This window comes from Mustela lutreola, chromosome 16, assembly GCF_030435805.1.
Source record: "Mustela lutreola isolate mMusLut2 chromosome 16, mMusLut2.pri, whole genome shotgun sequence".
NCBI lineage: Eukaryota > Metazoa > Chordata > Mammalia > Carnivora > Mustelidae > Mustela > Mustela lutreola.
In genome coordinates this window covers 6129518-6145863 of record NC_081305.1, presented here as the reverse complement: position 1 = coordinate 6145863, position 16346 = coordinate 6129518, and the positions used below count along the sequence as shown (strand labels likewise).

The 16346-nt window shown below is 43.7% G+C and overlaps 1 long non-coding RNA gene across 1 annotated transcript; it reads right to left on the bottom strand.

Annotated features, from left to right (window-relative positions):
* Window positions 1–1730: 1730 nt before the first annotated feature.
* Window positions 1731–16329, bottom strand: LOC131817959 (uncharacterized). The gene is made up of 3 exons (XR_009348644.1): window positions 15994–16329; window positions 11133–12073; window positions 1731–2047 (listed from the first exon to the last, which is right to left on the bottom strand). It is a non-coding gene; the product is annotated as an uncharacterized LOC131817959 (long non-coding RNA).
* Window positions 16330–16346: the final 17 nt, after the last annotated feature.

The window sequence follows — 16346 nt, the reverse complement described above, 5'->3', positions numbered from 1 at the left end:
AAAAGTGGGGTTTGAATAATAAATGGCTTCCAATTAGCTGCATTGAAAACCGAGAGTCGACCTGGATCAATTTTCATGATCAAATTACTTCATTTTGTCTCTCTTCTAACTGGTAGGGTAATTTTATGCCAGGATTATTTTAGTCACTCTAATTATGCAGGCATCAATATTTAGTGGGTGTCTACCTAACCCTCAGCAGACCCAAAGGGGCTCCTCCCTCAGAGAGCGCGGCAGGTCAATGTCATTTGAATAGGCATGCACAGTACAGAAAGGAAGTTCCTCTGATCTCGCCCTCCTCGCTTGTAAGAAACATTCAGGTGCTATTTCTCGAGAGAGCAACGTGTATCCTATTCAGCAGCATCAACAAAACTAAAGGCAGTCCTCTGAGTGTGACGAGTTCATTCGGTGACACTGAATGCAATCCCTGCACAGATGTTTCATCAGGCATTCAGTTATGCAAGACAAAATTCACCAGTTGTTTAGATTTTCCTTTTTTGCAAGGAACCTTTCCTCACCAGTTGCCTAGTATTTGAATTTCGGTCACAGACAGTATCACTCGTCCCCTCTTCCTTTGGAACGCCATCTCCTTTGACTAACCCTGTCCTATTCACACCAGTCTCCGTCTCCTCCTCCCCTTCCCCTCCCTCCTCACCCCTCCTCTCCATCTTCTTTCTTTGCCTCCTTTGAACTTTCTTCCTAGCTCTTAACTAGCTACAACCCAAGAGTCAACCTCCAGCTTTCTTTCCTTCTCCATCCACATCCTTTGCCTGAAAGAACTCTTTAGTTATCTTGGTTTCAACTCTTAACCCTGCACAGGGGACTCCCAGACGTACATGATCTTGCCCCTGGGAAGTATTTATGGGGACGTCCACCTATGTGAACCTCACGTGCACAGGTGTACTGCTTGTCTCCAGCAGCACCTGACATTGGCTGTGTTATTGTGACACCCGCTTCTCGTCCTTCATTCCTGTATCTATTTACCTTTGCCTTGGCAAGTGTCTCAGACTCAGTCTCTCTTTCCATTCCTTCTGCTTCCTTTCTATCTTCCTGATGGCTTCCTGATAAGAGTAGTACCCCAGAGTGCTGGAGGGGTAATCTTGGTCATCTTCAGAGTGTATGTCTTAGAGACAATCCATCCTGAGGCCAGGCCACAGAGCTCCCTACTCACTGCCTTCTTCTCCTCCCGTGGTCCAAAAATGCCCCTCCCTAGAGTCCTGTGGAGTGAATCGAAGCTGAGCGAGAGCCCCAGGTCCAAGAGGAGGACACAAAATGGGACAATGCTAGGGCACCTCGTGGACCACAGGACTTGGGAATGTGGAGGGAGAGAGAAAGTGGGGAGAGGTTCCTGCCGCTCCGTGGGGTGGCTCTGTGGAGTGGCCGCCATTCTTCCACTTGGAGGCGTCTTGTTTAACGAGGTGTCCTCAGAGTTGGGTCAATAAAAACAGTTAATTTCAATACAAATGCCGAACTGTGAATGTCGTATTTTTGCTAAAACGCTTTAATCTTATCAAGTGTCTTCAATATATTTTATAGCAACTTTATAACCGATTTACCTTGTTCAACTGAGGAAAGGAGTTCCTCATACAACTGGCAAAGCCATTCCACCTTGCCAAGTCCATCAGCCAAATCAAAGTACGCGAGTTCTTTCCGAGTTATATGCCCCTAGTAATATTTCATGATCAGCTGTTCAGAAAAAAAAAAACCCAATTTCATATTTCATTCCTTAAAAGACTTTATTTATTTATTTGAGGGAAAGAGAACAAGTACTCGAGCATGGGGGAGGGGCAGAGGAGCCAGCCATGAAGAAAATAGAAGATAACAGCACACGTGTGTTCTTTGTGGACATCAAGGCTAACCAGCACCAGATCGGTCAGGCTGTGGAGCAGCTCTAGGACTCTGATGTGGCCAAGGTCAACATCCTGACCAGGCCCGATGGAGAGAAGAAGGCATGTTATGTTCAACTGTTTCTTGACGATGATGTTTTGGATGTTGCCAACCAAATTGGGAGCATCTAAACTGAGTCCAGCTGGCTGAATCGAAACATAAGCTTTTTCACCAAAAAAGAATAAAAAATTTTTTAAATAAAAAAGATCCCCGGGGCGCCTGGGTGGCTCAGTGGTTAAAGCCTCTGCCTTCGGCTCAGGTCATGATCCCAGGGGCCTGGGATCGAGCCTCACATCAGGCTTTCTGCTCAGCAAGGGGCCTGCTTCCCTTCCTCTCTCTCTCTGCCTGCCTCTCCGCCTACTTGTGATCTGTCTGTCAAATAAATAAAAATCTTAAAAAAAAAAAAAAAAGATCCCCAACCTCCCTTTCCCTCCCAATAATGTCACAATCACATGTTCATAGAGTTAGGACATGGACGTCTCTTTTTGGAGCCACTATTCACTCTACTACACTGATGTACATGATTCTTCCATCCCTCCCTCTCTGTCAGGTCCAACTTTCAGGTCGTTAAAATTAGGAGGAACTTTGCTACTGTTGACCTTAGTGCTACCAGAAAAGACAAGTGGAGTTTCACACTGAGCTCAGAATGGTAGAGAGAAGCAGTGACTGACAAGAGGCAGGAGGAACTATGAGAGGGTAGGTCCCTAGGATCTCGAAGGAATCTAGGCAAGGCTCTTGAAGGAATCTACACAAGGTTCTGATGATCCAGGCCACAGGACGGGGCGTGCAAGCCAGTCTTATCTGAATCCTGAGGAGGAGCTTCCTGCTGATATCTGTCTTATAAGGACATAAAATGTGATCATACTATATATCTTGCTTTGTAACCTGCTCTCCTTGATCAAAAAATATTGCAAACGTTTTCTTAAGTCATTAAATATTCTTCAACAAAATGATTTTTAATGGCCGTATAGCAGTCCGTCAGATAAAAGTACCATAATTGATATAACAAATCCTTTACGGTTAGCCATTTAGGACGCTTCTCTATTCCACACATGATAAATAACACCAATGTGAACAACTTCCTTTATAAATCATAGTGCATGGGGCGCCTGGGTGGCTCAGTGGGTTAAGCCTCTGCCTTCGGCTCAGGTCATGATCCCAGGGGCCTGGGATCGAGTCCCGCATTGGGCTCTCTGCTCAGCAGGGAGCCTGCTTCTCCTCATCTCTCTCTCTGGCTGTCTCTCTGCCCATTTGTGATCTCTCTCTCTGTCAAATAAATAAATAAAATCTTAAAAAAAAATAAATCATAATGCACATCTTTGATTATTTTTGAATGGGCTCATTTTAAATAACCATGAACAATTTTGCGATAGCAATTTCTGCTCATTGTTTTCTTTATGAACTCCAACTTTCCCTTCAGGCAAAAGAAAAAAAAAATGGAGAAGTTCCTGGAACATCTGGCTTATGGTGTAATTTCCTTTTGGTATTCAGCTGTGCTCCCAAATTTTGAAATGTTGTCTTTCTAACAGACATCCTAGATCTAATTTCCCTTCTGGAGATGCAGATGCAAATGTGTTCCCTTCTGTGAACCTTCAGCCTGGGAGCCACAACGACAGGAGAAAAGCGTCACCAAACTGTGCGTTGTTTGCTTTCAGCCTCTCCTTCTCTATTTGCAAGTCCCAAGGAAAAGGGACAGAAACTGAGAGAAAGGAGTTCTTGTTGAAACCAAAAAGATTCTTGTGATAATGGCTGCCATTGAAAACTCTGATATGCCAAGCTTTTTCCACAGATTATCTTTATAACCAATATGAGGCACAAATTATTATCCCACTATTGGTGACAGACTGTGCCTTGGAGCAGAGAGGGCGGTTCATACAGCCAAGTAAATAGCAGAGCTGGATTTCTACCCAGAACTTCACTAACTCAAAGCTACCATTCTTGCTATTAGTGGAGCTCCCATGTTTTTGAATTCTGAACACTGGTAAGATTTTAGACCAAAATCTGGGGAGACATGTAGGCTTTGTCAGATTTTAATTTTCAGAACAGAACATCAGAACAGAAACAAAAACTAAACTGGTATCCTATCACCATGATTTCATTCACCAAAATATGTTTTAATGGCAAAAAGAGAGGAGTGCTGTTGTCTCTAAGGATAATCCTTGAAATTGAATGAATGCAGTATTTTGAAGACTCAGCAGACGTGCTTACTGATGACCATCATCTGACCATGGGCCAGTGCACAGAGGTTACTATCTCTAGAGCACATTTAAGAATTGCTTCCGGGAGGCGCCTGGTGGCTCAGTGGGTTAAAGCCTAGGTCATGACCCCAGGGTCCTGGGATGGAGCCCTGCAATGGGCTCTCTGCTCAGGGGGAGAGTGCTTCACCCCCACCCCCCAACAACTCCCTCTGCCTGCCTCTCTGCCTACTTGTGATCTCTGTCTGTCAAATAAATAAATAAAATTAAAAAAAAAAAAAAGAAGAAAGAATTGCTTCTGGAAGTTGTGTTACTACTGTTGCCCGGGCTTGGCTGACCCGTGTGGAAGGAGCTACACGGCCTTCCTTCTGCAGCAGGAAGAAGCTGGCAAACCACTCAGCCTAGTGTGAATGGGTCACTCATGCCATTATCCCCCTTGATTCAGAGTAGAATTTTCATACTCTGGCCCTTCCCAAGAGGGAAGAAAGGAAGTGAAGACAGGGAATGGAGACTAATTTCAAGGCATTTAAGGGAGAACAAGAAAGGAGAGAGATTTGGAGGCACGGGCGGAAATATTTTCCTACATGTTGATTCCTTAATGTATCTGTGGAAAACAGAGCTGTGTAGGTGAAGAACCCTTGTCTGTAAATTACGAGGATAATTCAAAATACAACTCAGGGATCCTTTAAACTAGCTCTTTACTAATGTTACTGTTTTTGTTTTGTTTTGTTTTGGTTTGTTTGTACTTTAAAAAATATTTGTTTGTTTTTTTTGGTTTATTTTCATGTTTGATTAGCCAACATAGAGCATGTCATTAGTTTTTTGTTTTTGTTTTTTTAAAGATTTTTATTTATTTATTTGACAGAGAGAGATTACAAGTAGGCAGAGAGGCAGGCAGAGAGAGAGAGGAGGAAGCAGGCTCCCTACGGAGCAGAGAGCCCGATGTGGGACTCGATCCCAGGACCCTGAGATCATGACCTGAGCCGAAGGCAGCGGCTTAACCCACTGAGCCACCCAGGCGCCCACGTCATTAGTTTCTGAATACCCGGTGCCCATCACCTCACCCGCCCTCCTTAACACCCATCACCCAGTTACCCCATCCCTCCACCCCCGGTTCCTAATGTTATTGTGTTGGCAACACAATCTCAAAGTAGAACTCAGGGATCTTTCAGGCTAGCTGTTTCCTAATGTTCTTGCTTTGCTACACAATGTAGCAAGGACAATGGGTTAATGAGCTTAAGTTAATGAGTCTGATTTTTCCATTCTGGATGCTGTTTTGTTCTTTGCTGTGGTTAGTACCGAGAGGAGAAAGAAATAAGCCCAAGGACCAGAGCCCAGATAAAAAAAAGATCAGGATTGAGCATGCCACCTCCTGTTCACAAAATCCAGAACTTATTCCCTGAATCTCACCAGTATGAAGTTCTACTGTTTTCTTAAGAGCGGGGCCCTATGGCTTTCTCACTTTGGTTCCCAAATGGCCATCCATTGGCTGCTGACTGTTAGGGACCAAAATTTACCATCTGGGGGTGCTCTCTGAAAAAAATGAGGACAAATGTAGAAAATTTCTCACAAAGTTAAATTTTTTTCAGTATGAGACCACCCTTCATTCTGATACTTGGCCCATTTTTTTTCTTTTTTTGGTGTTAAAATACCTTTTCTTCTGTAGACTATTGACACTTGGTTTTTAATGCATTCTCACTTGGCAAAGTTAAATAGTGGAGACTCCATGTGTATCTCCCTCCTTTTAAAAAGACTGCACTGGTGATGAAGTACAAAAGTTGGGAAGTACTGATCTAAGCAATTTTATTACTTAGTTACAGTCCCAGGAAGTTATCAGCCAGAACCACATCAAAGATTTGTAAGACGGTTACACAATATAGAAACTATTAAAAAAAAAAAAAAAAAGGAAAACATTTCTAAACTTAAAGGTAAGACGACTTTCTCTATAGTGCTAAAATCCAGATTTGGATTTTATCAAACACCTTTAATGTCATGAGTATATTCATAGATTAATTACTCTGAGAAGTGCTTCTGAAGTCTGAGGCTCTAAGCTTCCAATTTTTGTCTTTTTCAAAAAGAGAAAGATAATATCTTCTGAAAACCATGGAGCAGGGGAGCCTGGGTGGCTCAGTGGGTTAAGCCTCTGCCTTCGGCTCAGGTCATGATCTCAGGGTCCTGGGATCCAGCCCCGCATCGGGCTCTCTGCTCAGCGGGGAGCCTGCTTCCCTCCCCCCGACCCCCGTCTGCCTTTCTGCCTACTTGTGATCTCTCTCTGTCAAATAAATAAATAAAATAAAATAAAAATAAAAATTAGGAAAAAAAAAGAAAGAAAACCATAGAGCAGAGGGGAATCTGATTCTTTTCATGAACCTTAGAAAAAGAGTGGCTTAGGTGATCTTAGAAGAGGAACAGACTGTTACTAGGACCTAACATGGCTGACCAATAAATAAATTAGAATGATTAGAATGACTCTACCAGTTATGGAATGAATAAACACACAGATTTTGGATTTCAGCAAGGGATTTGACAAAGTCACTTTTGATATCACTGGCAATGTAAAGAGATGTCAGATGGTTAGTATCAATCTGAAAGACTTCCAAAGGTATGTCTTTAATAGCTATAGCGTAATTGTATATTTACTGGTCTGTGTCCCTAATTAGAATTTAGATTTCTCTGTGAGGGCAGGAACCAAGTCATTTTACTCATTGTTGTGTTCTCAGTACCTAGAACAGCACCTGGCACACAGTAGGAACTCTGTAAATACGTCGTGAATGAATAGAAATCTTATGAAATGTCTTGCTTCAACACTTAATAAGGTTATGGCACATTTGCTTAGCCTTTCCCATGATGTGTCACTAGGAGGAAGGGATAGTGGACCCAATCTTAATAACATGAAATTTAACAGGGTTTTCGTTTTGATACAAATAAAAAATCTTATAAGGACAGGGAGATCTGAGCCTTACCAGAGGGTATGAAAAGACTTAGGAACTTTGCTTCTGGTAATGGCAAAGAAGATAATTAGGATGAACTGTCTGGCTGAGAGCTTATCCAAGAGAGCCAGATAAAATATAAAACATATCTCCTCAAAGACATGAAAATGCTGAAAGGAAACAACTGCCGACTTGAAATTCTATGCTCTCGAAGTGAAACTATCCTTCGAAAATGATAATGAAGACATTTTCAGAAAAAAAAAAAAGCAAAACAAAACAAAAACAGATTTTATCACTAGCACCCACACTAAAGAAATACTAAAGAAAGGGGCCGCTGGGTGGGCTACTTAGTTAAGCATCTGACCCTTGGTTTTGGCTCAGGTCATGATCTCAGGGTTGTGAGATCAAGCCCAACATCGGGTTCCAAGCTCAGTGATGAGTCTGCTAAAGTTTCTCGCTCCTGCCACCCCTCCCTGTGCTCTCTCTCCCTCTCAAATAAATAAATAAATCTTTAAAAAAGAAAAAGAAATACTTAAGAAAAATGATCTCAAGGGCAAGCATGGAGATAATGGGAAGGAATGAGAAGCCACAAAAGGGTCACTACTTTGTTGCAAAATCTAAATGAATGTTGACTGTATAAAACAAACATCATAATATCCTGGGGCATTTGACATATGTAGGTAACAAAAATTTATGAGGACTATAAGCATACAACTCAGGACAGTGGGGAATGGTGTGCGAATGTTCAAAGGTCCTGGTATGACCTACCAAGGGAGCAAAAATACCAAGTCACAGAGGACTTTGGTAATTCATTTAAGTAACTGTTAAAAGAAACACAAAGAGCACGTGCTTGTCAAGGTAATGAGGGGGGAGGGTGGAAGAATAACAAAGAATAATTCATTAAAAGGAAGTCAAGATAGTAGAAGGAAAGTAATGAAGAATAGAAAAGACTAATAGCAGGGAACCCATAAAATGATAGATCTAAAGTCAACATACCCATATTTAGTGAAATGTAAATAAATGCACGAAATTGTTTGCTTTCAAGAGAAAGTCAAAGACTGTTACCCTGGAAAAGAAAACAAGTACTCTAGTGTCTGGTGCTTCGAAGAGACGTGTCTGAACTGTACGAATACAGCATAATTAAAGCTAGAGGGGTAAAAAGACCCAACTGTGATGCATGGATCCCTGGAACCAAACAGTCTTTCTGAGCACATGTGAACCTTTACAGAAGTCAACTATGCGACGGGCCTCGGAGCAAGGCTCAAGATATTTCAAAGGACTGAAATCACACATAACATGCTTTCAACTTGAGTAAAGTTAGAAAGCGCAGTAAGATATCACTAAAATTTCCCATGCGAAATTATAATGTGCATTTTTAAAAAGATTTTATGTATTTATTTCAGACAGAGAGAAAGAGCGAGAGCAAGAGAGAGAGAGCACACAAGCATGAGAAGGGAGAGGGGAGAGACAGAAACAGACCCCCCACGGAGTAGGGAGCCCAACTCTGGGCTTGATCCCAGGACCCTGAGATCATGACCTGAGCTGAAAGCAGACACTTAACCAACTGAGCCAACCAGGCATCCCTGAAATTATAAAATACATTTCTAAATAACTCATGTAACGAAGAACAAATCCTAGTAGAAATTATAAAATATTTTTCATTGAACAGTAATGAAAACAGTACATACCAAACATGGGGAATGCAGCTCAGACATACTTAAAAATATTGTACAACCTTAAAATGCATATAGTTAAAAAAAGGGCGGGGGCTAAAAGATCATCCATCTAACGAAGTTAGAAAAAACTTGATAAAGTGCTTCATAAAGAGAATACCACATGGTCAACTGACATATGAAAATGTATTCAAAATTAGTAGTCATCAGAGAAAAGAACTCAATTAGATCCAACTGCAGACATAGCTGAATAGTTCAAATTAAGAAGTCTGATAATACTAAACTTGAGGAAGGATGTGGAGCCCATAGAACTTTCATAGTCTACTTGGAAATGGTACAATCGTTTTTTAGGGAGGAAATGGCACCGAAGCTGGATTCATGCACGTACCATGGATTCCGTAGTTCTACTCCACTGAATGGACCCAAGGGCAATAACTACACATGTACTTCAAGAGATGTTTATAAGAATACCTATAGCAGGGGCGCCTGGGTGGCTCAGTGAGTTAAAGCCTCTGTCTTCAGCTCAGGTCATGATCTCAGGGTCCTGGGATCGAGCCCCGCATCGGGCTCTCTGCTCAGCAGGGAGCCTGCTTTCCCTTCACTCTCTGCCTGCCTCTCTGCCTACTTGTGCTCTCTCTCTCTGTGTCAAATAAATAAATAAAATCTTAAAAAAAAAAAAAAGAATATTGATAGCAGAGGCGCCTGGGTGGCTCAGTCGGCTAGGCATCTGACTCTGGATTTCGGCTCAGATCATGATCTTGGGATCTTGAGGTTGAGTCCCGCCTCCCGCTCTGTGCTTAGCCTGGAGCCTGCTTGAAATTCTCTCTTCTCCTCCCTCTGCCCCTCACCCAGCGTGCATGCACACCCACACTCTCTAATAAATAAATAAAATCTTAAAAAAAGAGAGAATATTTATAGTAGCGCCAGTCACGATAGCCAGCAAAATGAAAAACTAATTTTTCCATTAATACAATGGAGAAACAAATAGAGGGATATTTATGCAACAAAATGCCTTGCAGCCGAGGTTGGCAAAATGCTTATGTAAAGAAGAAGATAGTAAATATTTTCGGCTTTGCCAGCCAGCCTTATGCTCTGTTTTTCAACTAACCAACTTTGTCATTGTGGCAGGAAAGCAGACACAGAAATGAGTAAATAAATGAGCATGGCTGCACGCCAATAAAACCTCATTTACCAAAACAAGTTAACAGACCAGATTTGCCCCATCGGCTGCAGTTGGCTAACCCTTGCTTTCTACAGTGAAAATGAGTTATGCATACAACCTGGATGGAGGAATCTGCACAGTGTCGAATGACCAGCTGACATTAATATTATATAATTGTATTTACATAAGGTTTAACAAAACAGGCAAAGCAAAATCATTCTGTTAAAAGTCAGGATAGTGGTTATTTTTGAGGAAGAGAGAAAGGACAGTAATTGGGAGGGAGCACGAGAGGGGTTTCTGGGGGCTGCTGGCAATGTTCTTCTTCTTGACCAAAGGAATTTCTTTTATTCATTGGGATAGATACATATATTATTACACACACAATTATATATAAATTATAAAATATAAATATGTTTGTGTGTAATATGTTTATAATAATATATATTACTGTGTATGAGTAGGAATCCTGCTGCATATGTATATGTAGAAATAAAACTGTACTATCTTCATAATTTTTTGCAAATCTATTCTAAAATAGAAAGATTACTCAAGGGCACCTGAGTGGCCCAGTTGGTTCGGCAACTGTTTTCAGCTCAGATCATGATCCTGGAGTCTCAGGACTCCACATTGGGCTCCCTGCTGAGCAGGGAGCCCACTTCCCCCTCTTTCTCTGCCTGCCTCTCTGCCTGCTTGTGATCTCTCTCTCTGTCAAATAAATAAATAAAATCTTAAAAAAAAATGTTACTTAGGGTGCCTGGGTGGCTCAGTGGGTTAAAGCCTCTGCCTTCGGCTCCGGTCATGATCTCAGGGTCCTGGAATCGAGTCCTGCATTGGGCTCTCTGCTTGGCGGGGAGCCTGCTTCTTCCTCTCTCTCTCCGCCTGCCTCTCTGCCTACTTGTGATCTCTCTCTGTCAAATAAATAAATCTTTTAAAAAACAAAAGTTTATTTAAACATATTTTTATTGCTATATTTATTTTTAGTATAAAAATAAATTTACTATCATATTCATAGAGGTACAAGTCTAGAACAATAAATTATATTTTATAAAATTATTCATATTTATCATATTTCTATATTATTATATATTTAAATAAACTTTCAACTTTGGAATAGCTTTAGGCTTACAGAAAAATTTGAAGACAGGATGGAGTTCATGGATACCGATACTCACTTTCCTGTTCTCACAGTTTCCATTATTCTGGGGCATTTGTCACAACTACTGAACCAATATGGATACATTCTCATGAACTAAAGTTCATACTTTATTCGGAGCTCCTTAGTATTTACCTGATGTCCGTGTTCTGCTGCAGGGTCCCATCCAAGATCCCTCATGACATCGACCCAGCCAAGATCCCGTGTGACATTGACCCATCCGAGATCCTGCGTGACATTGACTGCTCAGGGTTCCTTAGCTTCCCCTTGTCTGTGGCCATTTCTCAGAAGTTCCTTGTTTTGGATAAACTTGGCAGTGCTGATCAGGCCTTTTGTAGAATGTTCTGCATTTTCATCACATGACTTATCACTATTGATGCCGACCTTGATCACCTGGTTGAGGTTGTGGTTGTCACGTTTCTCCAGTGTCCAATTACTCTGTTTCCCTGTCTCCACGCTGTGCTCCTCAGAAGGAAACCATCTGTGCAGCCAAGCTCGTGAAGTGTGAGTTCTGTGTCACCTCCTTGAGTGGAGAATAGCTGCACAAGTTTTTTGGGGCATTTTCCCATGTGAGATATTTGTCTCTTTTCCTCCATTTATTTATTTATTCATTCATTCCATCATTAACTTATAGCCATAGGGACCCTTGGATATTTACTGACATTTACATTTTGGACAATTTCTCCCCATGTATTTTACAAAAAAAAATTTAATGACAAGAAAATTCCTACAAAAACTGAAATTTTATTTGATCGCAAACACAGTGTCAATTAAATAAGTCAGTTGTCAAAAAATCAAACGAGGCTTTGGACATATAAATAAGAATGTTGCATCATGGCCAGGGGACGTAATAATCTTGCTCTATTCTGTACCATTTGCCAAAAAAAAAAAAAAAAAAAAAAAGACCAGGCTGCTAAGGATCCTGAAAACCTTTTACAGTACATAAAATATGAAACCTACTTGAAATGAATGATAATCGTCGAGTTCAGACATCTTCACCCCACACAGTCGATGAAAGAACAAAGACTTGATCCAGCCTCAATTTCTGGTTGTCTTTTGGCTTTTTTCCTCTCCCACTGTATGAAATAGAAAATGAGATATAGAATATTTACACAATGACAAGTCAACATTCAAGACATTACTTATCACCCAAAAGTATGAAAATCACAACAAATCTTGTGTTATCAGCAAGACTGCCCTGAGCTCTGTGAGATGATCTGTTATTACCTGTCCCAGCCAGTCCACCCCTTGAAGTTTGGGTCACCATGACGTCAACACGTGGTCTATCCCTGCTTGGTGAATCACATGATCACCAGGCTACCCTCTCCAGTTACTGCAACAGCATGATTTTTTAAGTGTTTGAACTCTGTATTGTTTTGTTTTTAAGATTTTACCTATTTACTTGCGAGAGAGAAAACAGAAGGAGAAACAGACTCCCCGGTGAGCAGAGAGCCGGATGTCAGGTTCCACGCCAGGACCTTGAGAGCAGATATTTAATTTGTGGAGCCATTCACGTGCCCCAAGGGATTGAACTCTCAATCATGTGGCTGCTTCAGGCACTTGGCACCTGAAAATCCACATAATGACGTCTACAAGGGGCAATTAAGACAACTGAGGACTGTCAACCTGGAGAAAGAAGAAAGCAATCTTCAAATATCTGAAAGAAAAGGACTAGATGTGGTCTAGAGGAGAACTTCCTCATGGTATCCTCAATTGGAAAGTCAGCCTCCAGGGGCTTTGCTGTGCCTGTGACAAGATAACCACTTGGTGGAGATGTCACAGAGACAATCTAATGGGAAGGTACTTCACATTCTCTTCTAAACTCAAGGGTTCTAAGAGGGCTCATTCCAGGATTCTCAGAAATGTTGTTTGTTTTGGCACAGGTTGGGAAATCCTCTCTTATGGGTAAAGAGATCTTGCCTTCAGAGGTACCCTCTGGAAGGCCCATCTGCCAGCAGAAGGAAACAGCACATTGACCCATTGTCATCATTAGTGATAATAGCTTGGTTTAATTGGCTCCTTTCTCCAGGAAAGTGAAGAAGCAGCTTGCAAAAAATGGGACACTTCCGTGTATGGATGGCCTCAAGGATAGCCCTAAAACAAAATGATGGGGACAAAAAGGAGGTACAAATTAGCTCAGCCAGATAGAGGAGGTCCTCGTTCAGAGATAGAGCAGCCCTCAGATAGACTAGGATCCTAATGTCCTCATTCAGGAGTCAGCGGGGTTGGGCATGTCTCGTTGGAGAATTCTGCAGCTCCATCTGTACTCCCAGTTGGTATAAAGCCTCCCTTTCCCCATCACCCACCCCACTGGTCACTGCTCCTGTGACAGCTTCTCCCCAAGGTCAGGAACTGGGTTCATGTTATTCTCTGCTGAATTCCCTCATGGCTGGTGCAGAATCTGCCATCTAGAAGGCACTCTGGAAAGATTTGCTCTTTCCTTTACTCATTCAAAACTGTTAATTATGTACATGCAATGTGACAGGCACCAGGCTAGACATTTGGTGCACAGTGAATAAAAAACAAAACACAGATACGGTTCTCGCCTTCTTGAAGATCATGGTCAAGTAGGAGAGACAGAACAGAACAGTCTTTTTTTTTTTTTTTTAAAGATTTTATTTACTTATTTGAGAGCAAGTGCGAGCAAGCGAGCACAAGCAGGGGAAGTGGCAGGCAGAGGGAGAAGCAGGCTCCCTGCCGAGCAAGGAGCCTGACGTGGGACTTGATCCCAGGACCCTGGGATCATAACTTGAGCCAAAGTCAGATGCTCAATGAACTGAGCCATCCAGGCATCCTGAGACAGAATAGCCTTAAAGAGAAACCGTGTTCAGAGTTATGAATGGAGCTAAGAGGCAGCATGTGATCCCAACAGTCCTCCCATCAGGACCGGGCCCATGGGCAGGTGAGTGGCTCAGTCGGTTGAGTGTCTCTGTTGGCTCAGGTCATGATCTCAGGGGTGTGAGATCGAGCCCCACGTTGGGGTTGGTTCTCAGCGCAGAGTCTGCTTGGGATTCTCTCCTTCTGCCTCTGCTCCTCCCCGTGCTGGGGTGCTCTCTCACTCTCCCAAATAAATAAATAAATAAACCTAAAAAAAAGTAAAAAGTAAAAAATAAAAAACCAAAACACTAAAAAACCCAAGGGGGCTGGGTTCCCTTTCTTCAGGAGAGGAAATGGAGCCTCAGGAAAGGCCAGTAAGCGGCAGAGTCAGGATTCGAACTCGGTTGCACAGGGCTTTACAGCTCACCACCCTAATATTGTGCACCTCCTGCCCCGGCAGAGGGCACGGAACATCCTTACCTAGACGTCTGTGTCATGGCAGCTTTTGCCCTCTCCTCGGGAGCCCCAGGACCAAGCAGCTGGGAAGCCCAGTGGGCTGCCACCAGGGGCAGATTTGCTTCATTTTCCGTGGTTGCGCCCACATGAGGAAACCCACAAGGGTGTTACGCTCCAGCCCTAGTGTGGGAGCCACTGAGGAAACGCCAAGGCCCCCAGCGAAGAGCCCGAATTCGTTCTGCACCCTCCCCCAGAAAGCTCTCCTATACCGGAGTGCCTGGGTGGCGAGGCCACGAGGCCCAGGAGAGGTCCCTGCTCCCGGGATGGGTGTGCACACGGCCCACAGGAGGGAATAGGGTGTGTGGAAGGAAGGGGATCTCCAGGAATTCCAAATCCTCACCCCGACGCTTCCTGGCCTGGAGCCACCAACATCTCCCCACCTCAGGTGTCCCTGTGGCTGGGAAGGCAGACGGGAGGTGCCATTGCCGTGCACAAGACCCCTGGAAGACCTTTGTCATCACCCCACACAGTTCCGCGGACAGTGAGGTCCACGAGTCGTGGCCTCCCACCTGGTCTCCCGTGGGCATTGGGCTCCCTGCTCAGTGGGGGTTCTGCCTGGGGATTCTCTCTTGCTCTCCCTCTGCCCCTCCCCCTGCTCCCTTTATAAATCAATCAATCAATCAATCAATCAGTTGGTCCTTCCAGTATTGCAGGCAGCAGGAGCTAAGTGCTCTCTCTGGGTATTTTTTATTCTTTTACAGCTGAGGGGGGGTCTAGGGAGGTAGACCCTCCTGACGGCCTAGTTTGGTAAGTGGCAGGGCTCAGGCTGGATGTGAATCCGGGTAATCTGACCTCCAACCGAGATCTTCTCTCTCCAGACAGGCCACCCCCCAGCCTTTATCAGAATCCTGGTGCCTCCTAGTCAGGTGCCTAGCACCTGTAAGATATCCCCTAAACCCAGCGGCGGACGAGGTGGGGGGGCTCTGGGGCTGTTGGTGCGGTCCCTGGTGGTCAGTACCTTCCTAAGGAATGGACCCTCTCCCAGCCGAGGCTTTCCTCTCTGTAAGCAAGCACAGGGCTCCACCATGAAGTGGTTCATGAGATTCCAACAAGGCAACAGGGAAGCTAGTTCCTAACATTCTGACTGTGTTTTATTTTTTTGCCTAAAGCAGGCAGTAGGGTGACCCAGAGCCACAGAAACAAGGCTGCTTGACTGCACTGCTGTGGGATCTTGAGCAAGTCTTTGTTTTGTTTTGTTTTTTACAAAGATGTTATTTATTTATTTGAGAGAGAGAGAGAGAGAGAGAGAGCACAAGCAGGGAAGGGCAGGAGGGAGAAAGAGACTTCCTGATGACCAGGGAGCCCTATGTGAGACTCAGTCCCAAGACCCCAGGATCATGATCGGAGCCGAAAGCAGACACCCAACAGACTGAGCCCCCCAGGTGCCCCTTGAGCAAGTCTCTTGACCTCTCTGTGCCTCAGTGTCCTCCCTTGTAAAATCATTACAAAGATAGAACCACCCTCACAAAGATACGTTTTCAAAGTGACTGGGGATATTGACTGCTGAGTCCCCACGGCCGGAGGAAAGCATGGCAGAGAAGACAGTTTGAAAAAAGAGAATGAATGAATAAGTAGCAGAACGCGGCTCCTGGCACCAGTAAGTAACAGTGGATATTGACCATTATAATTGTATTATAGTTGCTCTTATCTCTGCCTGGCATACCTCCTTGCTGGCAAGACCAGCACGCTTGTCCTCTGCCAAGAATCTCTTCCCCTGTATTGTATCTTCCCTCTCCATGCAGCACTTCAACCCGACGCATGTGGGAGATGGCATGCACACACGAACATGAAGTCTTCCCCTTCCAGATCTTCCAGACCTCACCGGTTGCCTGCGATTACGTGGGGGGCACGCGCGCACACACACACACACACACACACACACACACACACACACACACCCCGATCCCCGTGCCCCACCCTGGCCAGACCCCACTCCCGGTCCGAAAAAGAACTTGACAGTAACACCCGGGCGCCTAAAGCAGAAGACGTTTCCTGTGAGCTAAAGGTTTTTTAATG